General features: G+C 39.2%; 1 long non-coding RNA gene across 1 annotated transcript in view; it reads right to left on the bottom strand.

The window, feature by feature from the left end:
- LOC145511090 (uncharacterized) overlaps positions 1 to 17,832 on the bottom strand; it is a 704,343-nt gene that overhangs the window by 10,720 nt on the left and 675,791 nt on the right. Inside the window, exon 12 of the long non-coding RNA XR_014057492.1 lies at positions 237 to 373. This is a non-coding gene — a long non-coding RNA (uncharacterized LOC145511090). The remainder of the gene's footprint in view (positions 1 to 236; positions 374 to 17,832) is intronic.

Here is a 17,832-nt window from a genome sequence, read left to right as displayed (position 1 = left end):
CCGCTGGAAGGGAGATTAGCAGAGGCTGTTGGCCTAGGGCCCTCATTCTCTTCCAAGTGGGCCTCTGAAAATGGCTTCTTTGGTGTCCCCACACATGGGGACTAGGTCCAAGAAAGAGTGTTCCAAGTAGTGAAGGCAGAAGTTACAGGTCCCTTAAAGCCCAGTTTCAGAAGTTACAGAGACTTCTGCTGTTTTCCATTGGTCAAAACATCACAGGGATGGCTAGAGTCACTCACCAACTGTCTTTGCCTGGGCCCAAGGTGTTTCCTAGAACACAGGAGTTTTGGTGCTAAAAGCAGAGCATTCCTGAGCCAATCCAGAAGGCAGGTCAACCTATATAGCCCAAATTCGAAGGTGGGAAGCTATATTCCACCTTTGATTGAGAAAAAAAAAAAAAAGAAAAGATCACATTATAAAAAAGCAGACATAGTGAATAGTGTTGCCTTTGGAAATACCATATTTGAAAATGCAATTTACAATAATCATTGAACTTGGGGGAAATGTCATTCCTATTAGTTACAAATAGTTTAGTAAATAAATCCATAAATCAAATCAGACTGAATTATATGTTGGGTTATTTATTGCTTTGTTATATGTGCATGCATGCTAAGTTGCTTCAGTTGTGTCTGACTGTTTGTGACCCTATGGAATGTAGTCCACCAGATAAAAAGCTTTAAATTTACAGACTTGCCAGTGAGGATTATTGGTCTCACTTCTTGTTAGAAACTTCTGCCAAAAAAAATGTATCAGCCCCAGAGGGACTTAAGCCCTATTATTGATGGTTAGCACAGTTCAAAGACTACTAGAGTTACATAGTTATATAATTTCTCCATACTATAGAATATATGTAAATATTATATAGTATAGCCTCTGGCCAAATGTGGCTATTAAGCATTTGAAATTTGGCGAGTGTGACTGTGGAAAAGAGTTTTTAATTGTATCTAATTTTAGTTAACTTAAATTTTAAAAGTCAGATGTTGTTAGGTGTTACCATATTGAGTCATACCATTTTGACATCATGATTCTCTTTAATCAAAAGGAAAAGAAGAAATTATCAACATGATATTGTTAAATCATGTGTCAGGGTGATCTAAAGCTTGAACACAATTTGGACATGATAGGGTAAAGTCAATGCTTGGACTGCTGACTCAACATTTTCTTTATGACCATGAGAACAAGACGTGTTTTGAGGACAGGTAAACATAGCTCTCTATACATACACATATATGCTTCAAAATGGAATAAAACAGATTGCTTTTTGACTGAGTTTATCTGTAAGTAGCATGTATTGGCCTCTTCCTGACTTCATTTGTTTTGGTCTATGCTACATAAAATTCAGAAGGCTCATGTGGGCCTTCCTGGTGATCTCAGCAGTGAAGAACCCACTTGCAATGCAGGAGATGAAGGCGACTAGGGTCTGATCCTTGGGTTGGGAAAATCCTGAGGAGCAGGGCATGGCAACCCACTTCAGTATTCTTTCAGTTCAGTTGCTCAGTTGTGTCCGACTCTTTGTGACCCCATGAACTGCAGCACACCAGGCTTCTCTGTCCATCACCAACTCCCAGAGTCTACCCAAACCCATGTCCATCGAGTTGGTGATGCCATCCAACCATCTCATCCTCTGTCGTCCCTTTCTCCTCCTGCCCCCAATCCTACCCAGCATTAGGGTCTTTTCCAATGAGTCAACTCTTCACATGAGGTGGCCAAAGTATTGGAGTTTCAGCTTCAACATCAGTCCTTCCAATGAGCACCCAGGGTTGATCTCCTTTAGGATGGATTGATTGGATCTCCTTGCAGTCCAAGGGACTCTCAAGAGTCTTCTCCAACACCACAGTTCAAAAGCATCAATTCTGCGGCGCTCAGCTTTCTTCACCATCCAACTCTCACATCCATACATGACCACTGGGAAAACCACAGCCTTGACTAGACGGACTTTTGTTGGCAAAGTAATGTCTCTGCTTTTCAATATGCTATCTAGGTTGGCCATAATCTTCCTTCCAAGGAGTAAGCGTCTCTTAATTTCATGGCTGCAGTCACCATCAGCAGTGATTTTGGAGCCCCAAAAAATAAAGTCTGACACTTTCCACTGTTTCCCCATCTATTTCCCATGAAGTGATGGGACCAGATGCCATGATCTTAGTTTTCTGAACGTTGAGCTTTAAGCCAACATTTTCACTCTCCTCTTTCACTTTCATCAAGAGGCTCTTTAGTTCTTCTTCACTTTCTGCCCTAAGGGTGGTGTCATCTGCATATTTGAGGTTATTGATATTTCTCCCGGCAATCTTGATTCCAGCTTGTGTTTCTTCCAGCCCAGCGTTTCTCATGATGTACTCTGCATATAAGTTAAATAAGCAGGGTGACAATATACAGCCTTGACATACTCCTTTTCCTATTTGGAACCAGTGTGTTGTTCCATGTCCAGTTCTAACTGTTGCTTCCTGACCTGCATACAGGTTTCTCAAGAGACAGGTCAGATGGTCTGGTTGTCCCATCTCTTTCAGAATTTTCCACAGTTTATTGTGATCCACACAGTCAAAGGCTTTGGCATAGTCAATAAAGCAGAAATAGATGTTTTTATGGAACTCTCTTGCTTTTTCTTTAAATATCTGAAAAATCCCATGGACAGAGAAACCTGGTGGGCTACAGTCCAAAGGGTCGCAAAAACTCAGACACAATGAACACAGATGCAATTAGCATAGCGCACTCAGATCCCCATGGACATTGCCAGAAAAATCATCCCCTACTTCCCCAATTAACTGTGCATTTGTACAATTCATTTTGTTTTGACAGCGCTAAGAAGGTTTTATTCCATATCTCATTTGTGTTAGAATATTTATTCTCACAGTAATTAAATCCTTGGAATTGATTTCTCAATAAAATAGTCAATCATCTACCTAGCAAAAAAGATACTTTTCTAAACTTGTGTTTATTTTGAGGAAAAGTAAGTATATTTCTATATAATATTCGACCACTGAAAACGTCTGAATGTAAACATTTATCTTAAAACTTCTATCTTTCTAAAGCAGATAGAAATCATTTCTCTCAGCAAGGGATTTCTCCTGGAGAACAGTGAACAGATTGAGACAAAAATGGTATCTATTTAAAGCAAGATTGGCTAGGAGATAAAATAGCCCCCACTTAATTTTGTCATAGAATAGGTATTTTTGGTTCCCTAATATATCACCATACTTCTAAACTTTGTGGACCACAAAATACATTTGCCAGTATAATTTTTGAACAGATAATACACTGAAATTATTTTATTGTCTAAATAAAAGTAAGTCTATGGTTGATTCAACCAAGAAAGTTCTGTAATTTTTCTTTAAGTCCCAGATTTAAGAGAAAATAGAGAAATTTGCTCTCAAACTGGCTGGCCTAAAGATCAAATGAGTTCAAGGAGAGATGCTGGATATCTGTCATTTCTCAACTACCTTATTTTTTGAACAGTGTTAGCTCAATATGTTGATGAATTCACATCTCAACTTTGCTGTTTAGAAAATAAAGATAAGCAAGTCTTACTTCGGGGCTTCCCTGATGGCTCAGCAGGTAAAGAATCTGCCTGCAATGCAGGAGACACGGGTTTGATCCCTGGGTTGGGAAGATCCGCTGGAGGAGGAAATTGCAATGCTTTCCAGTATTTTACCTGAAAAATCCCATGGACAGAGGAGCCCAGCAGACTACAGTCCAATGGGTCACAAAGAGTCGGACACAACTGAGAAATTAAGCAAAGAAGGCTTACTCTGCACCCTGGTTTCTTGCAAGAAATTAAATTACATGTACCAGTATAGCTCTCCACAGGTACTTACACAGGATCATACACTGACAGTCATTAAAAACAGACAAACAAACAAAAAACCTCACACACCAACCTAGAGTAACAGCAATGCTTTCTTCAGATCATTGGTTCAAATACTCCTATATGCTATTTTTGACTCAAGAGGACATTTAATTCATTTCTCCACTTCCTCCTGGCTTCACTTCCACGGCTCTGTAACATAGATTCCGTGATCCAACTCTTCAGGTAGTATTGTGCGAACACCTAAATTTCCCAGCCTCTTAGAGAGCAAAATTCTCAAAAATGACTTCTCAACTAAAACAATTTCTCCCTAACAATCCCTAGATAAATTCTACCCTTCACATCTTGGAGATATATGTTATCATTTTAAGGAGAAATAAACTGACACCCTCTTAGTATCCTTTATTTCTATTTGTCAACTGGAAATGGATATCACACAGGCATCTCAGATTCTTCAGATTCTTCACGTGCAAGCCTACTTCTCACTAAACCACCACTTTTATCACAGTTCTCTAAGCACCTAGGAATTGTTCTTGATGCCACCATCTCCCACATTCATCACCTCAAAGGATTGGGGGCAATCACCTTGGTGATGCAACCTCCTTTACATCTACCCAGAAACTCACTTAAATTTGAGAGACTATGCTCTAACAGAATAGTGGAAAGGCACTTTGGGGAAACAGAATGGAAAGAAAGAACATACGAATCCATTCCTGAATAACAATAGAGCATCAAAGCAGAGCACCTCTTCTACTATACTGTACACAGTGTAATGAGAACACATAAAGATGACTCACCTAGCCTACAGGTCACTTGGAATTTTAAGCTGAGATCTAAAATAAGCTGGAGTATTACCATTATGATTTAAAGAATAATATGTAATATTCACTTCAAAACTCAATATCTAACTTAAAGATTAGTAAGAACAAGTTCAGTATATAGATATTTTTTTGAATTAGGAAAATAACATTATTTTTGCTCTTAAGAAGCTCTATGTCTACTATATATAATTTTATACTATAAAAGTGGCTGTCATAAAAATTTATTATTATATTTTTAAAACTTCTCCACCATCTACTCACTTGTTGCTATTGCTCAGTCACTGAGTTATGTCCAACTCTGTGACCCCATGGACTGCGGTTCACCAGGCTTCCCTGTCCATCACCAACTCCCAGAGCTTGCTCAAATTCACGTCCACTGAGTGGTGATTCCATCCAACCAATTCATCCTCTGTCGTCCCCTTCTCCTCCCGCCTTCAATCTTTCCCAGCATCAGGGTCTTTTCCAATGAGTCAGCTCTTCGCATCAGGTGGCCAAAGTATTGGAGTTTCAGCTTCAACATAAGTCCTTCCAATGAACACCCAGGACTGATCTCCTTTAGGATGGACTAGTTTGATCTCCTTGCAGTTCAAGGGACTCTCAAGAGTCTTCTCCAACACCACAGTTCAAAAGCATCAATTCTTTGGCTCTCAGCTTTCTTTATTGTTCAACTCTCACATCCATACATAACTACTTGAAAAGACATAGTGTTGGCTAGACAGGCCTTTGTCGTAAAAGTAATGTCTCTGCTTTTTATTATGCTGTATAGGTTATAGCTCTTCTTCCAAAGGGCTAGCATCTTTTAATTTCATGGCTGCAGTCAACATCTCCAGTGATTTTGGAGCCCAAGAAAATAAAGTTTGTCACTTTTTCCATTGTTTCCCCATCTATTTGCCATGAAGTGATGGGACCAGATACCATGATCTTTATTTTTTGAATGTTGAGTTTTAAGTCAGCTTTTTCATTCTCCTCTTTCACCTTTTAAAGAGGCTAATTCCTCTTTGCTTTCTGCCATAAGGGTGATGTCATCTGTATATCTGAGGTTATTGATATTTCTCCTGGCAATCTTGATGCAAGCTTGTGTTTCATCCAGCCTGGCATTTCACATGAAGTACTCTGCACATAAGTTAAATAAGCAGGGTGGTAATATACAGCCTTGATAGACTTCTTTCCCAATTTGGAACCAGTTTGGTGTTCCATGTCCAGTTCTAACTGTTGCTTCTTGACCTCCGTAAAGATTTTTCAGGAGATAGGTAAGGTGGTCTGGTATTCCTATCTCTTTACGAATTTTCCATGGTTTGTTGCGATCCACACAGTCAAAAGTTTTAGCATAGTAAATGAAGCAGAAGTAGATATTTTACTGGAATTCTCTTGCATTTTCCCTGATCCAAAGGATGTTGGCAATTTGATCTTGTCATTACCGAGGAGTAATTTAGGGATAGTATCTTATTGAGGTATTTACAGTACCATTAGTGTTCTTAACATGTAACACTATATTATGGTATATTCAATTTCCTCATCTTGGTATCAGGGGATAATACCTGCCATTGGAAAATAAAAGTATTTAAAAATATCAATAGAAATTTGATTAATGAATTTGCTTTTCAAAATGTCTGGATACATTGAACTGACCCCTCTCTACAGGGTAATTTATCCCAGAACTAATATTTTAGTTGATGATTAAAGAAGAAGGTGGTTGGCCAGGACTTTGAAACTGTATTTTAATTTAAATATATTAAATCAGATTGAACTTTTCACCAATTTCTTGAAAGCTTTTGAAACATAAAAATCTCATCATTTAGGTCCTTACCTGTGCTGTTTTTAGAATTCTTTATTATGAATAGAGTTCAAACATGGAAATAGTGCTATTCATAATAGCCCGATTCATAAATTTCAGGTGAAGCAAAATGAAGCATGGAAAATGTGGATCTATTATGTGAGATGCTGGATCATATAGACCTTTAGAACCCTGAAGGCTGTAGCCCAACAGGCTCTTCTGTCCATGGGATTTTGCCGGGAAGAATACTGGAGTGGTCTGTCATTTCCTCTTCCAGGGGATCTTCCCAACCCAGGGACTGAACCTGCTCTCTCGTGTCTCCCGCACTGGCAGATGGAGTCTTGACCATTGTGCCCCCTGGGAAGTGCTGCCCATTGATTATTTATATCCTTTTATATGAATTACCCGAGCCTGTTACGCAAGTTATATCAATAACTGATTTTCTTTTGCACTAATAAAAAATTTTTATATTTTAAATAAAGAATGTTTCAAGCTGCCATATTCCTGTGAAAAGTTTCTTTGTCAAGAAACTAAGTTTACAGGCTTTGCTGTTGTTATTCAATTGTTCAGTCATGGCCGATCTTTGTGACCCCCTGGACTGCAGCATATCAGCCTTCCATGTCCTCCTTTATCTCCCAGAGCTTGCTCAAACTCATGTCCATTGAGCTGATGATGCCATCCAATCATTTCATCCTCTGTTTTCCTCTTCTCCTCCTGCCTTCAATCTTTCCCAGCATGAGCATCTTTTCCAATGAGTTGGCTCTTCACATGAGGTGGCCAAAGTATTGGAGCTTCAGCTTTAGTATTAGTCCTTCCAATGAATATTCAGGGTTGATGTCCTTTAGGATGGACTGGTTCAATCTCCTTGCAGTCAGAGGGACTCTCACGAGTCTTCTCTAGCACCACAGTTTGAAAGCATCAGTTCTTTGTCACTCAGCCTTCTTTATGGTCTGACTCTCACTTCCATACATGATTACTGGAAAAACAAAAGCTTTGACTAGACGGACCCCTGTCAGCAAAGTGATGCCACTGCTTTCTAAGATGCTGTTTCGGTTTTTTAGGGCTTTTGTTTCTTTACATTTTGTGGCTGCAGTCCCCATTTGCAGTGACTATGGAGCCCAAGAAAATAAAGTTTGTCACTGTTTCCATTGTTTCCTCATCTATTTGCCATGAAGGGATGGGACCGGATGCCATAATCTTGATTTTCTGAATATTGAGCTTTAAGCCAGCTTTTTCACTCTCCTCTTTCACCTTCATCACCTGCATCAAGGGGCTCTTTAGTTCCTCTTTGCTTTCTGCCACAAGGGTGGTGTCATCTGCATATGTGAGGTTAGTGATGTTTCTTCAGAAAATTGTTATTTCATCTGTCCTTCATCCAGCCTAGCATTTCACACGATGTACTCTGTATATAAGTTAAATAAGCAAAGTGACAATATTCAGCCTTGACGTACTCCTTTCCCGCTTTTGAACCCATCTATTGTTTCATGTCAGGTTCTAACTGTTCATTCTTGACCTGCATACAGATTTTTCAGGTGGCAGGTAAGGTGATCTGGTATTCCCATCTCTTTAAGAATTTTCCACAGTTTGTTGTGATCCACACAGTCAAAGGCTTTAGTGTAGTCAATGAAGCAGAAGTAGATTTTTTTTGTGGAATTATGCTTCTATTAGAGAATAGAGATACTGGTCATCAGTGGCCCAAATAGGTAGCAAATTAGATAATCTAAGCATCCTTATATTATTGAAGTTAGTGTTAGTAGGGACCACTAATTCAAGGATGCTTAGATTATCTATTCCCATGGGCCCATCATTTCCATCCTAGATGAAGTCAAAACAACTCTCCCCATTGGAAGTCTCCAAGTCGCCTATTTGGCCTAGCAATCCAAGATAAATCAAAGATTCAGTACCTATGCAGACATTATTGATATGTCAATACTCCTTTAGCGTTTATCCTGTACTCATGCTATGTAAGGCACTAAAGAAAAGGAACAGTGAAAGGAACTGACAAAACTGCGCACTTTCAACAGTTCTGTGCGGATCACGGAGGTTCTATGGGCCAGTATAAGGCTTTCGGCACTCAGGCTAAGAAAAAAAAAATGGGAGGCATTCTATAAGGTCTCGAACAAAAAGACATGATCTAACTTCTGTTACAGTTCATAATCTGGTTTCTGCGTAGATATTAAACAGTGGGGGGAAAATCAGAGCAGGGAGACTAGTTAAGAGGATATTATGACAATCCCAGTGAGAGAGAAACAGGAAAATTAGCAGTAGGGAGGAATAATCATATGGGGGTATATTTTGAAGAAATAGCCAACAGAATTTTCTAACAGATGACATGAAATGTTTGTGGGAGGAAAAATGGGAGAAGACAGAGAAGTGATGAAAAGTTGTATGGGTTCATGTCCATGTATGACAAAGTCCACTACAATACTGCAAAGTAATTAGCCTCCCATTAAAATAAATTAATTAATTTAAAAAAAGTTGTATGGGTGATATTGAAACGTGGCAGAGAATAGAAATGGAAAATGGATGAATAGTCAAAATCCTTTGACTAGTCTTTCTCAGGACTTTTACCTTTTGACTTCCTTTTATATATCAAACTTGAAGCAAATCCTAGAGCAGAAAAAAGTTTGACTCAATATTTGCTCAGTTTTAAAGTAATTCATATCCAAAATCACCAAAGAACATGTTTAAATACTGAAAGAGCACTAAAAGCAACTTTTATACAGAGTAGTCTACAATTAATAGCAGCAAAATGAAAATGACTGGGTAATTGATAAGTAAGGGAGCGCTTTTGTGTTCTGGCTACAAATTCCTATATGAGGGGTGTGGGGGTTTCCCTGGGCCAACAAGCAAATCTCAGGACACTAACTGGGTATTCTGCAATTTAACTCAGTTCTAACACTATCTACTCTGTTTTATCACAATAAACTGTGGAAAATTATGAAAGAGATGGGAATACCAGACCACCTGACCTGCCTCTTGAGAAACCTGTATGCAGGTCAGGAAGCAATAGTTAGAACTGGACATGGAACAACAGACTGGTTCCAAATAGGAAAAGGAGTCCGTCAAGGCTGTATATTGTCACCCTGCTTATTTAAATTACATGCAGAGTACATCATGAGAAATGCTGGGCTGGAGGAAGCACAAGCTGGAGTCAAGATAGCCAGGAGAAATATCAATAACCTCAGATATGTAGATGACACGACCCTGATGGCAGAAAGTGAAGAAGACCTAAAGAGTTTCTTGATGAAAGTGAAAGAGGAGAGTGAAAAAGTTGGCTTAAAGCTCAACATTCAGAAAACTAAGATCATGGCATCCGGTCCCATCACTTCATGGGAAATAGATGGGGAAACAGTGGAAACAGTGTCAGACTTTATTTTTCTGGGCTCCAAAAACACTGCAGATGGTGATTGCAGCCATGAAATTAAAAGATGCTTACTCCTTGGATGGAAAGTTATGACCAACCTAGATAGTATATTAATAAGCAGAGACATTACTTTGCCAACAAAAGTCCATCTAGTCAAGGCTATGGTTTTACCAGTGGTCATGTATAGAGGTGAGAGTTGGAAAATAAAGAAAGCTGACCACCAAAGAATTGATGCTTTTGTACTGTGGTGTTGGAGAAAACTCTTGAGAGTTCCTTGGACTGCAAGGAGATCCAGCCAGTCCATCCTAAAGGAGATCAGTCCTGGGTGTTCATTGGAAGGACTTATGTTGAAGCTGAAACTCCAATACTTTGGCCACCTGATGCGAAGAGATGACTCATTGGAAAAGACCCTGATGCTGGGAAAGATTGAGGGCAGGAGGAGAAGGGGACAACAGAGGATGAGATGGCTGGATGGCATCACCGACGTGATGGACATGGGTTTGGGTGGACTTAGGGAGTTAGTGATGGACAGGGAGGCCTGGCGTGCTGTGGTTCATGGGGTTGCAAAGAGTTGGACACGACCAAGTGACTGAACTGAACTGAACTGAACTCAGCAATAGCATCTGATTTCACAGGTTGAGTTTCATTCCTACTCTACTGCCTCCACTCCCCAGTTCAGACAACATCTGGGCTTTTGACTGACTAGCTATAGAATAAAGGTTCCCATGACATCTTCCTTGAGCCCAATTAATTTGCTAGAGTAGCTAGAACTCAGAAAAAACATTTTACTTACTATACCATCGTTTCTTATAAATGGATACAGAATACACGCATCTCAGAAATTTCGAGAAAACTATTCTGACACTGAATTTATGTTGAATGTATACTAAATAATGTTGCCCTACTTATGTTTAAGTATATCAGTCCCTCCATTTTCAGAAACATAGAAATGTAGTATGTTACTTTTTCAAATGTACCTTAGCCATAAAAATCCAGCATTTCTTATATGTAAAATTACCCAATCAATGGACAATCTGGTCATTTCAACTTATTTTTTTGAATAGAATCTGGTTACTATTGTAAATCCAGATGTACAACCTGGATATAGAAAAGGCAGGGGAACCAGAGATCAAATTGCCAATATCTATTAGATCATAGAGAAAGCAAGGAATTCCAGAAAAACATCTACGTCATTGACTACACTAAAGCCTTTGACTGTGTGGATCACAACAAACAGTGGGAAATTCTTAAAGAGATGGGAATAACACTTCATCTTACCTGTCTCCTGAGAAACCTGTATGCAGGTCAAGAAGCCACAGTTAGAACCAGACATGGAACAACAGACTGGTTTAAAACTGGGAAAGAAGTACATCAAGGCTGTATATTGTCACCCTGCTTATTTAACTTATATGCAGAGTACATCAAGAGAAACGTCAGGCTGGATGAATCACGAGATGGAACCAAAATTGCTGGGAGAAATATAAACAACCTCAGATATGCAGATGATACCACTCTAATGGCAGAAAGTAAAGAGGGACTGAAGAGCCTCTTGATGAGGGTGAAAGAGGAGAGTGAAAAAGTTGTTTTAAAACTCAACATTGAAAGCCCTAGGATCACGGCATCCAATCTCATCAATTCACGGCAAATAGATGGGGAAACAGTGGAAGAAGTGACAGACTTTATTTTCTTGGGCTCCAAAATCAGTGCAGACAGGAACTCTAGCCACGAAATTAGAAGACACTTCCTCTTTGAAAGAAAAATTATGATAAATGTAGACAGTGTATTAAAAAGCAGTGACATCATTTTGCAGACAAAGGTCCATACAGTCAAAGCTATGGTTTTCAAGGAGTCACGTATGGATGTGAGAGTTGGACCATAAAGAATGCTGAGCACTGAAGTACTGATGCTTTCCAATTGTTGTTCTGGAGGAGACTCTTGAGAGTCCTCTGGACTGCAAGGAGATCAAACCAATCGATCCTAAATAAAATCAGTCCTAAATATTCATTGGAAGGACTGATGCTGAAGCTGCAGCTGCAGTACTTTGGCCAACTGATGTAAAGAGCCGATTCATTGGAAAAGACTCTGATGCTGGAAAGATTGAAGGAAGAAGGAGAAGGGGACGACCGAGGCTGAGATGGTTGGATGGCATCACCGACTCAATGGACATGAGTTTGAGCAAACTTCAGGAGATAGTGAAGGACAGGGAAGCCTGGCGTGTTGCAGTCCAATGGGTCTCAAAGAGTCAGACATGACTTTGTGACTAGGCACAAGCATCATGGACACTGAATAGTTAATAAAAACACAATTACTTGATCTCAAACATCTTTCTGTTATGGACTCACTGCTTATATATACAATATTTATAAACGTATATGACTGTCTAACAGAGAAGAAATGTATTACCCTGCACATTTCCTAAAGGCCCTATGGAAAATGTACTCAGGAGGACCTGGAAACCATTTCTGTTTTTCAGTTTCCCTATTTCTCCCCTCATCCTTCTCACACACCTCTCACATAACCCTCCTTCCCCCAAGAAATGAAGGCCCTGCTCTGTATCCCTTTTGAATGTGAACATGGAAAATATTAGCTAGTTAATGGAGTATGTCTCTTTTGATAATCTGATTTCCTAACTACTAATCTCTAGGGAGGTACTGTACTGGATAACAATTTGAATTTGAAGTTCTTTCCCAGCAACTGAGCTTTCATTCTGGAGGGACATATTACCGTTATTTCAATTCAATCCTTCCTCCATCTCAAGTTCATGACAGTAATAGGAAAATCAGACCCTCAAACACACTACAGTGTGTTTAATAATTGCTAGTCCTTTTCAAGTCTAACCACTTAAAGAAGTATTCATGTGACAGATATAAGGCACAATACACTGGCTAGTCATCAGACTACTGATGTGCTAGGTCTTTGAAAACCAAACAAATGAATTAAAATAATCAGTTCAGTTTAGTCACTCAATCATGTCCGACTCTTTGTGACCCCATGGACTGCAGCACGCCAGGTCCATCACCAACTCCCGGAGCTTGCTAAAACTCATGTCCATTGAGTCGGTGATGCCATCCAACCATCTCATCCTCTGTCGTCCCCTGCTCCTCCTGCCCTCAATCTTGCCCAGCATCAGGGTCTTTTCTAATGAGTCAGTTCTTCGCATCAGGTGGCCAAAGTATTGGAGTTTCAGCATCAGCATCAGTCCTTCCAATGAATATTCTGGACTGATTTCCTTTAGGATGGACTGGTTGGATCTCCTTGCTGTCCAAGGGACTCTCAAGAGTCTTCTCCAATACCACAGTTCAAAAGCATCAATTCTTTGATGCTCGGCTTTCTTTATAGTCCAACTCTCCCCTCCATACATGCTGCTGCTGCTGCTAAGTCGCTTCAGTCATGTCCGACTCTGTGCGACCCCACAGACGGCAGCCCACCAGGCTCTGCTGTTCCTGGGATTCTCCAGGCAAGAATACTGGAGCGGGGTGCCATCACCTTCTCCACATCCATACATGACTACTGGAAAAACCATAGCTTTGACTAGACGGACCTCTGTTGGCAAAGTAATATCTCTGATATTTTCGTATGCTGTCTAGGTTGGTTGTAGCTTTTCTTCCAAGGAGCAAACATCTTAAAAATAATTGTTTATTATTTTTTATATTATAATTATGCATTTATTTAAATGAAATAAAATAAATAAATGAATTAAAAACTATGCCAGAACAAACAAGTCATAAATGTCTGGTGTGAAAGATTCACAGCACAATCTTTTATTCTTTTGTGTCTGATAGCCACAGGCTCCTAGCTAGTGATGCAAAGACAGAGAGAAGCGGAAAAACATTGCCCATTACAATTTAGCCAAAGTGTGCAACATGAAGTCACTTCTCAGGGATCCCTCCACTTACATCTCATCTACTTCAGTGAACAGCCTTATTCGTTTTCATATCATGGATATTTCACACCTACCAAGAACTCAGGTCTTACTTAACAAAATGATTTTTATTATCAGTGGAAATCAGAATAATTTTACTGGTTATATCCCACTGATACCATTTTTATGCTACTTTCTGGTCTTTAGAGTCAATTTATTTTTTATGCAGAGAAATGCTCAGTTGGTTTAAAAGAAAAATATAACTGTTATGCAAAACCTACATCATACAGAACTTTGGTTAATAAGTGATACAAAATAGACGTGAATACAGTGACTAATAATTCTTTATGTCTGTCACTGTCTGTAGCTTAATACTAAAAATAAATATGAAATCTTATAAAAACAAGATTTCTTTCTTGGCTCTTGGGTTTAGGAGAAGTGGTTGAATAATTAGTTTTGAAGTTGCATTGGAAGAGCAAAGAAAGCTACTTATCCAACATTCAAAAAGTTTTTAGTTTTTAATTTGTTCTATCATTTAAAAATGACTTTAGAGAATACACCATTCTACACAGCAATCTATTTTCTGTAACTGTGACAGATGGGCAAATAATTATTCACATGTATTAGTATCCCTAGAGACCAGATCTGGTTACTTTGAACCCCTGGTCATGTGATTGTGTTAAAGAGTTAAGCTGTTTCTGCAATAATATGGTTTAACAAACAATCCTAAACTTTCAGTGACTTTATGATAGCAGATGCTATTTAATATGAATTTTCAAGAATAAGTATAATAATATTTCAAAAAGAGAGAAAAAGTCTATCAAAAACTTTGAGTTTCTAAACTATCTCATTGTTTGAATAGTTTTTCCTTGATTGTTCAAATAGGCATCCAGTTTAAACTTTGAATCATTCATTAATGTATCAGTTCAACCAAGAATGATTTATTGACAATTATGTGCCAGGCAGTGTGCTAATGATATGAGTTAAATGGAAAGCCATGATCCTTTATTAGTAGTGAGGGAAATAATCAAATAATCACATCAAGGAATATCCAATTACAGACTCCAATACTGTAAGGAGATTATCAAGGCTCAGTGAAAGTTTGGCAATGCAAAAGAATGCTCAAACTACCACACAATTGCACTCATCTCACATGCTAGCAAAGTAATGCTCAAAATTCTCTAAGCCAGGCTTCAACAGTACATGAACCATGAACTTCCAGATGTCCAAGCTGGTTTTAGAAAAGGCAGAGGAACCAGAGATCAAATTGCCAACATCCGCTGGATCATCGAGAAAGCAAGAGTTCCAGAAAAACATCTATTGCTGCTTTATTGACCATGCCAAAGCCTCTGAGTGTGTGGATCACAACAAACTATGGAAAATTCTTAAAGAGATAAGAATGCCAGATCACCTTACCTGCCTCCTGAAAAATCTGTATGCAGGTCAAGAGCAACACTTAAAACTGGACATGGAACAACACACTGGTTCCAAATTGGTAAAGGAGTCCGTCAAGGCTGTATATTGTCACCCTGCTTATTTAACTTATATGCAGAGTACATCATGAGAAATTCTGGGCTGGAAGAAGCACAAGCTGGAATCAAGACTGCCAGAAGAAATATCAATAACCTAAGATATGCAGATGACACCACCCTTATGGCAGAAAGTGAAGAAGAATTAAAGAGCCTCTTAATGAAAGTGAAAGAGGAGTAAAAAAGTTGGCTTATAACTCAACAGTCAGAAAACTAAGATCATGGCATCTGGTCCCATCACTTCATGGCAAATAGATGGGGAAACAGTGGAAACAGTGACAGACTTTATTTTTGGGGGCTCCAGAATCACTGCAGATGGTGACTGTAGCCATGAAATTTAAAGATGTTTGCTCCTTGGAAGAAAAGTTATGATCAAGTTAGACAGCATATTGAAAAGCAGAGACATTGCTTTGCTAACAAAGGTCCATCTAGTCAAAGCTACGGTTTTTCCAGTGGTTATGTATGGATGTGATAGTTGGACCATAAAGAAGGCTGAGTACCAAAGAATTGATGCTTTTGAACTGTGGTGTTGAAGACTCTTGAGAGTCCCTTGGACTGCAAAGAGATCCAGCCAGTCCATCCTAAAGGAAATCAATCCTAAATATTCATTGGAAGGACTGATGTTGAAGCTGAAACTCCAATACTTTGGCCACCTGATACGAAGAACTGACTCATTTGGAAAGTCTCTGATGCTGGGAAAGATTGAAGGTGGGAGGAGAAGGGGACAACAGAGGATGAAATGGTTGGATGGCATCACCGACTCAATGGACATCAGTTTGAGTAAACTCCAGGAGTTGGTGATGGACAGGGAGGCCTGGTGTGCTGCAGTCCATGGGGTCACAGAGAGTCGGACATGATTGAGTGACTGTACTGATGGAAGTTTGCAAATGGAGAGTCTGGTGTAGGCTGGGGGCAGCAGGCATAACTGCCTCAAGGAAGTGATATTTTAGGCAAGAATACAGAAGAGTTAACTGGAGAAGAGGGACAGTTTAAAGCTAATAGGAAAGGCATGCAAAAGGTATGGGGCTGAGAAATGCCTGGAAATGGTACAAGGGAGTAAAGAAAAAGTAGGTTTCTGTTTTATGGTCTCTATGTCATTTTTTTTTTTTTCCAGTTTTTTCCTTTCTTCTCAGTGGTATGCACATGGTCTCTCAATTGGTTAACAGAAGATGAAGATTTTAGAGAAGCCATATTCTGAATAAAGCATGTATTGCCTTTATTTTAACAATTGGTTAGAAGGATAGTGGAATATAGAATTCTGATTTATTTAGAGTCTTGAAACATGCAAATACTTATTGTATTTGTGTTTCTCCTCCATAAACATCATGATGTTGATGCAATTAACGTCTGAAAGGGAGAATATTTATTCTTCTAAGCAAACAGGTGACAGTGCTTTGTATTTTTTTGTTTCCTATTGAAGCTCAAACTCCAATACTTTGGCCACCTGATGTGAAGAGCTGACTCATTGGAAAAGACCCTGATGTTGGGAAAGATTGAGGGCAGGAGGAGAAGGGGACGACAGAGGATTAGATGGTTGGATGGCATCACTGACTGGATCGACATGGGTTTGGGTGGACTCAGGGAATTGGTGATGGACAGGGAGGCCTGGCTTGCTGCAGTTCACGGTGTCACAAAGAGTCGGACACAACTGAGCGACTGAACTGAACTGATGCAAGATGTTCTTTATTATGTTTAATTTTCATGTAATTTAATAATGAATAAAGATATAGTTTAATAGATGATATTTAGATCAACAAATGAACAAACGTTGAAGTATCATCTCTTTATATAAAATCACTTCCACAATAAAATAACTTCAAAAGCCTCTGCTTTATGTAATTTATTATTCTACAATAGAAAACAAGAAATTTCCCTGGGCCATGGTATGAATCTGTGTTTCTGTTACAACAGGGCATCTCAATCATGTGTCTCAATACATGACATTTGATACCCACAGTAGTGGAAATTATATAGCTATATACTCAGTGGACATGAGTTTGCGCAAACTCCTGGAGATAGTGAAAGACAGGGAAGCCTGGCATGCTGCAGTCCATGGGGTCTCAAAGCCTGGGACAAGTCTTAGTGACTAAACAACAACAATATGCATTCATTATATAGGTTATACCTATTATATATAGATATATATATATATATAGTAAATATTTTCCATGGGTAAACAGTATTATATGCACATAATATTTATTCCACATTTTTATGTCATCTGTTAAAGCTAATGTTCAGATATAGTTAATTGTACTGCTACTGCTAAGTCGCTTCAGTCGTGTCCGACTCTGTCCGGCCCCATAGACGGCAGCCGACCAGGCTCCCCCCTCCCTGGGATTCTCCAGGCAAGAACACTAGAGTGGGCTGCCATTTCCTTCTCCAGTCCATGAAAGGGAAAAGTGAAAGTGAAGTCGCTCAGTCGTGTCCGACTGTTAGCGACCCCATGGACTGCAGCCTGCCAGGCTCCTCCGTTCATGGGATTTTCCAGGCAAGAGTACTGAAGTGGGGTGCCACTGCCTTCTCCAGTTAATTGTACTATGATCTCTTAAGTAATTGATTTTTCTAATGTCTAATCCTGACATATATGATACAGAGGCAATGGCAGGCTCATCTAAATTGAAGCAGAACTTCAGTGAAAGAATGAAAAGAAAATAAATCCTGAGTAATATAAGCTGAACAC

Source organism: Giraffa tippelskirchi, chromosome 6 (assembly GCF_054371585.1).
Source record: "Giraffa tippelskirchi isolate mGirTip1 chromosome 6, T2T-mGirTip1v1.2.pri, whole genome shotgun sequence".
NCBI classification, from domain to species: domain Eukaryota; kingdom Metazoa; phylum Chordata; class Mammalia; order Artiodactyla; family Giraffidae; genus Giraffa; species Giraffa tippelskirchi.
Note: the sequence above shows the minus strand (reverse complement) of the source record. Positions and strands in the feature narration are given on the sequence as shown.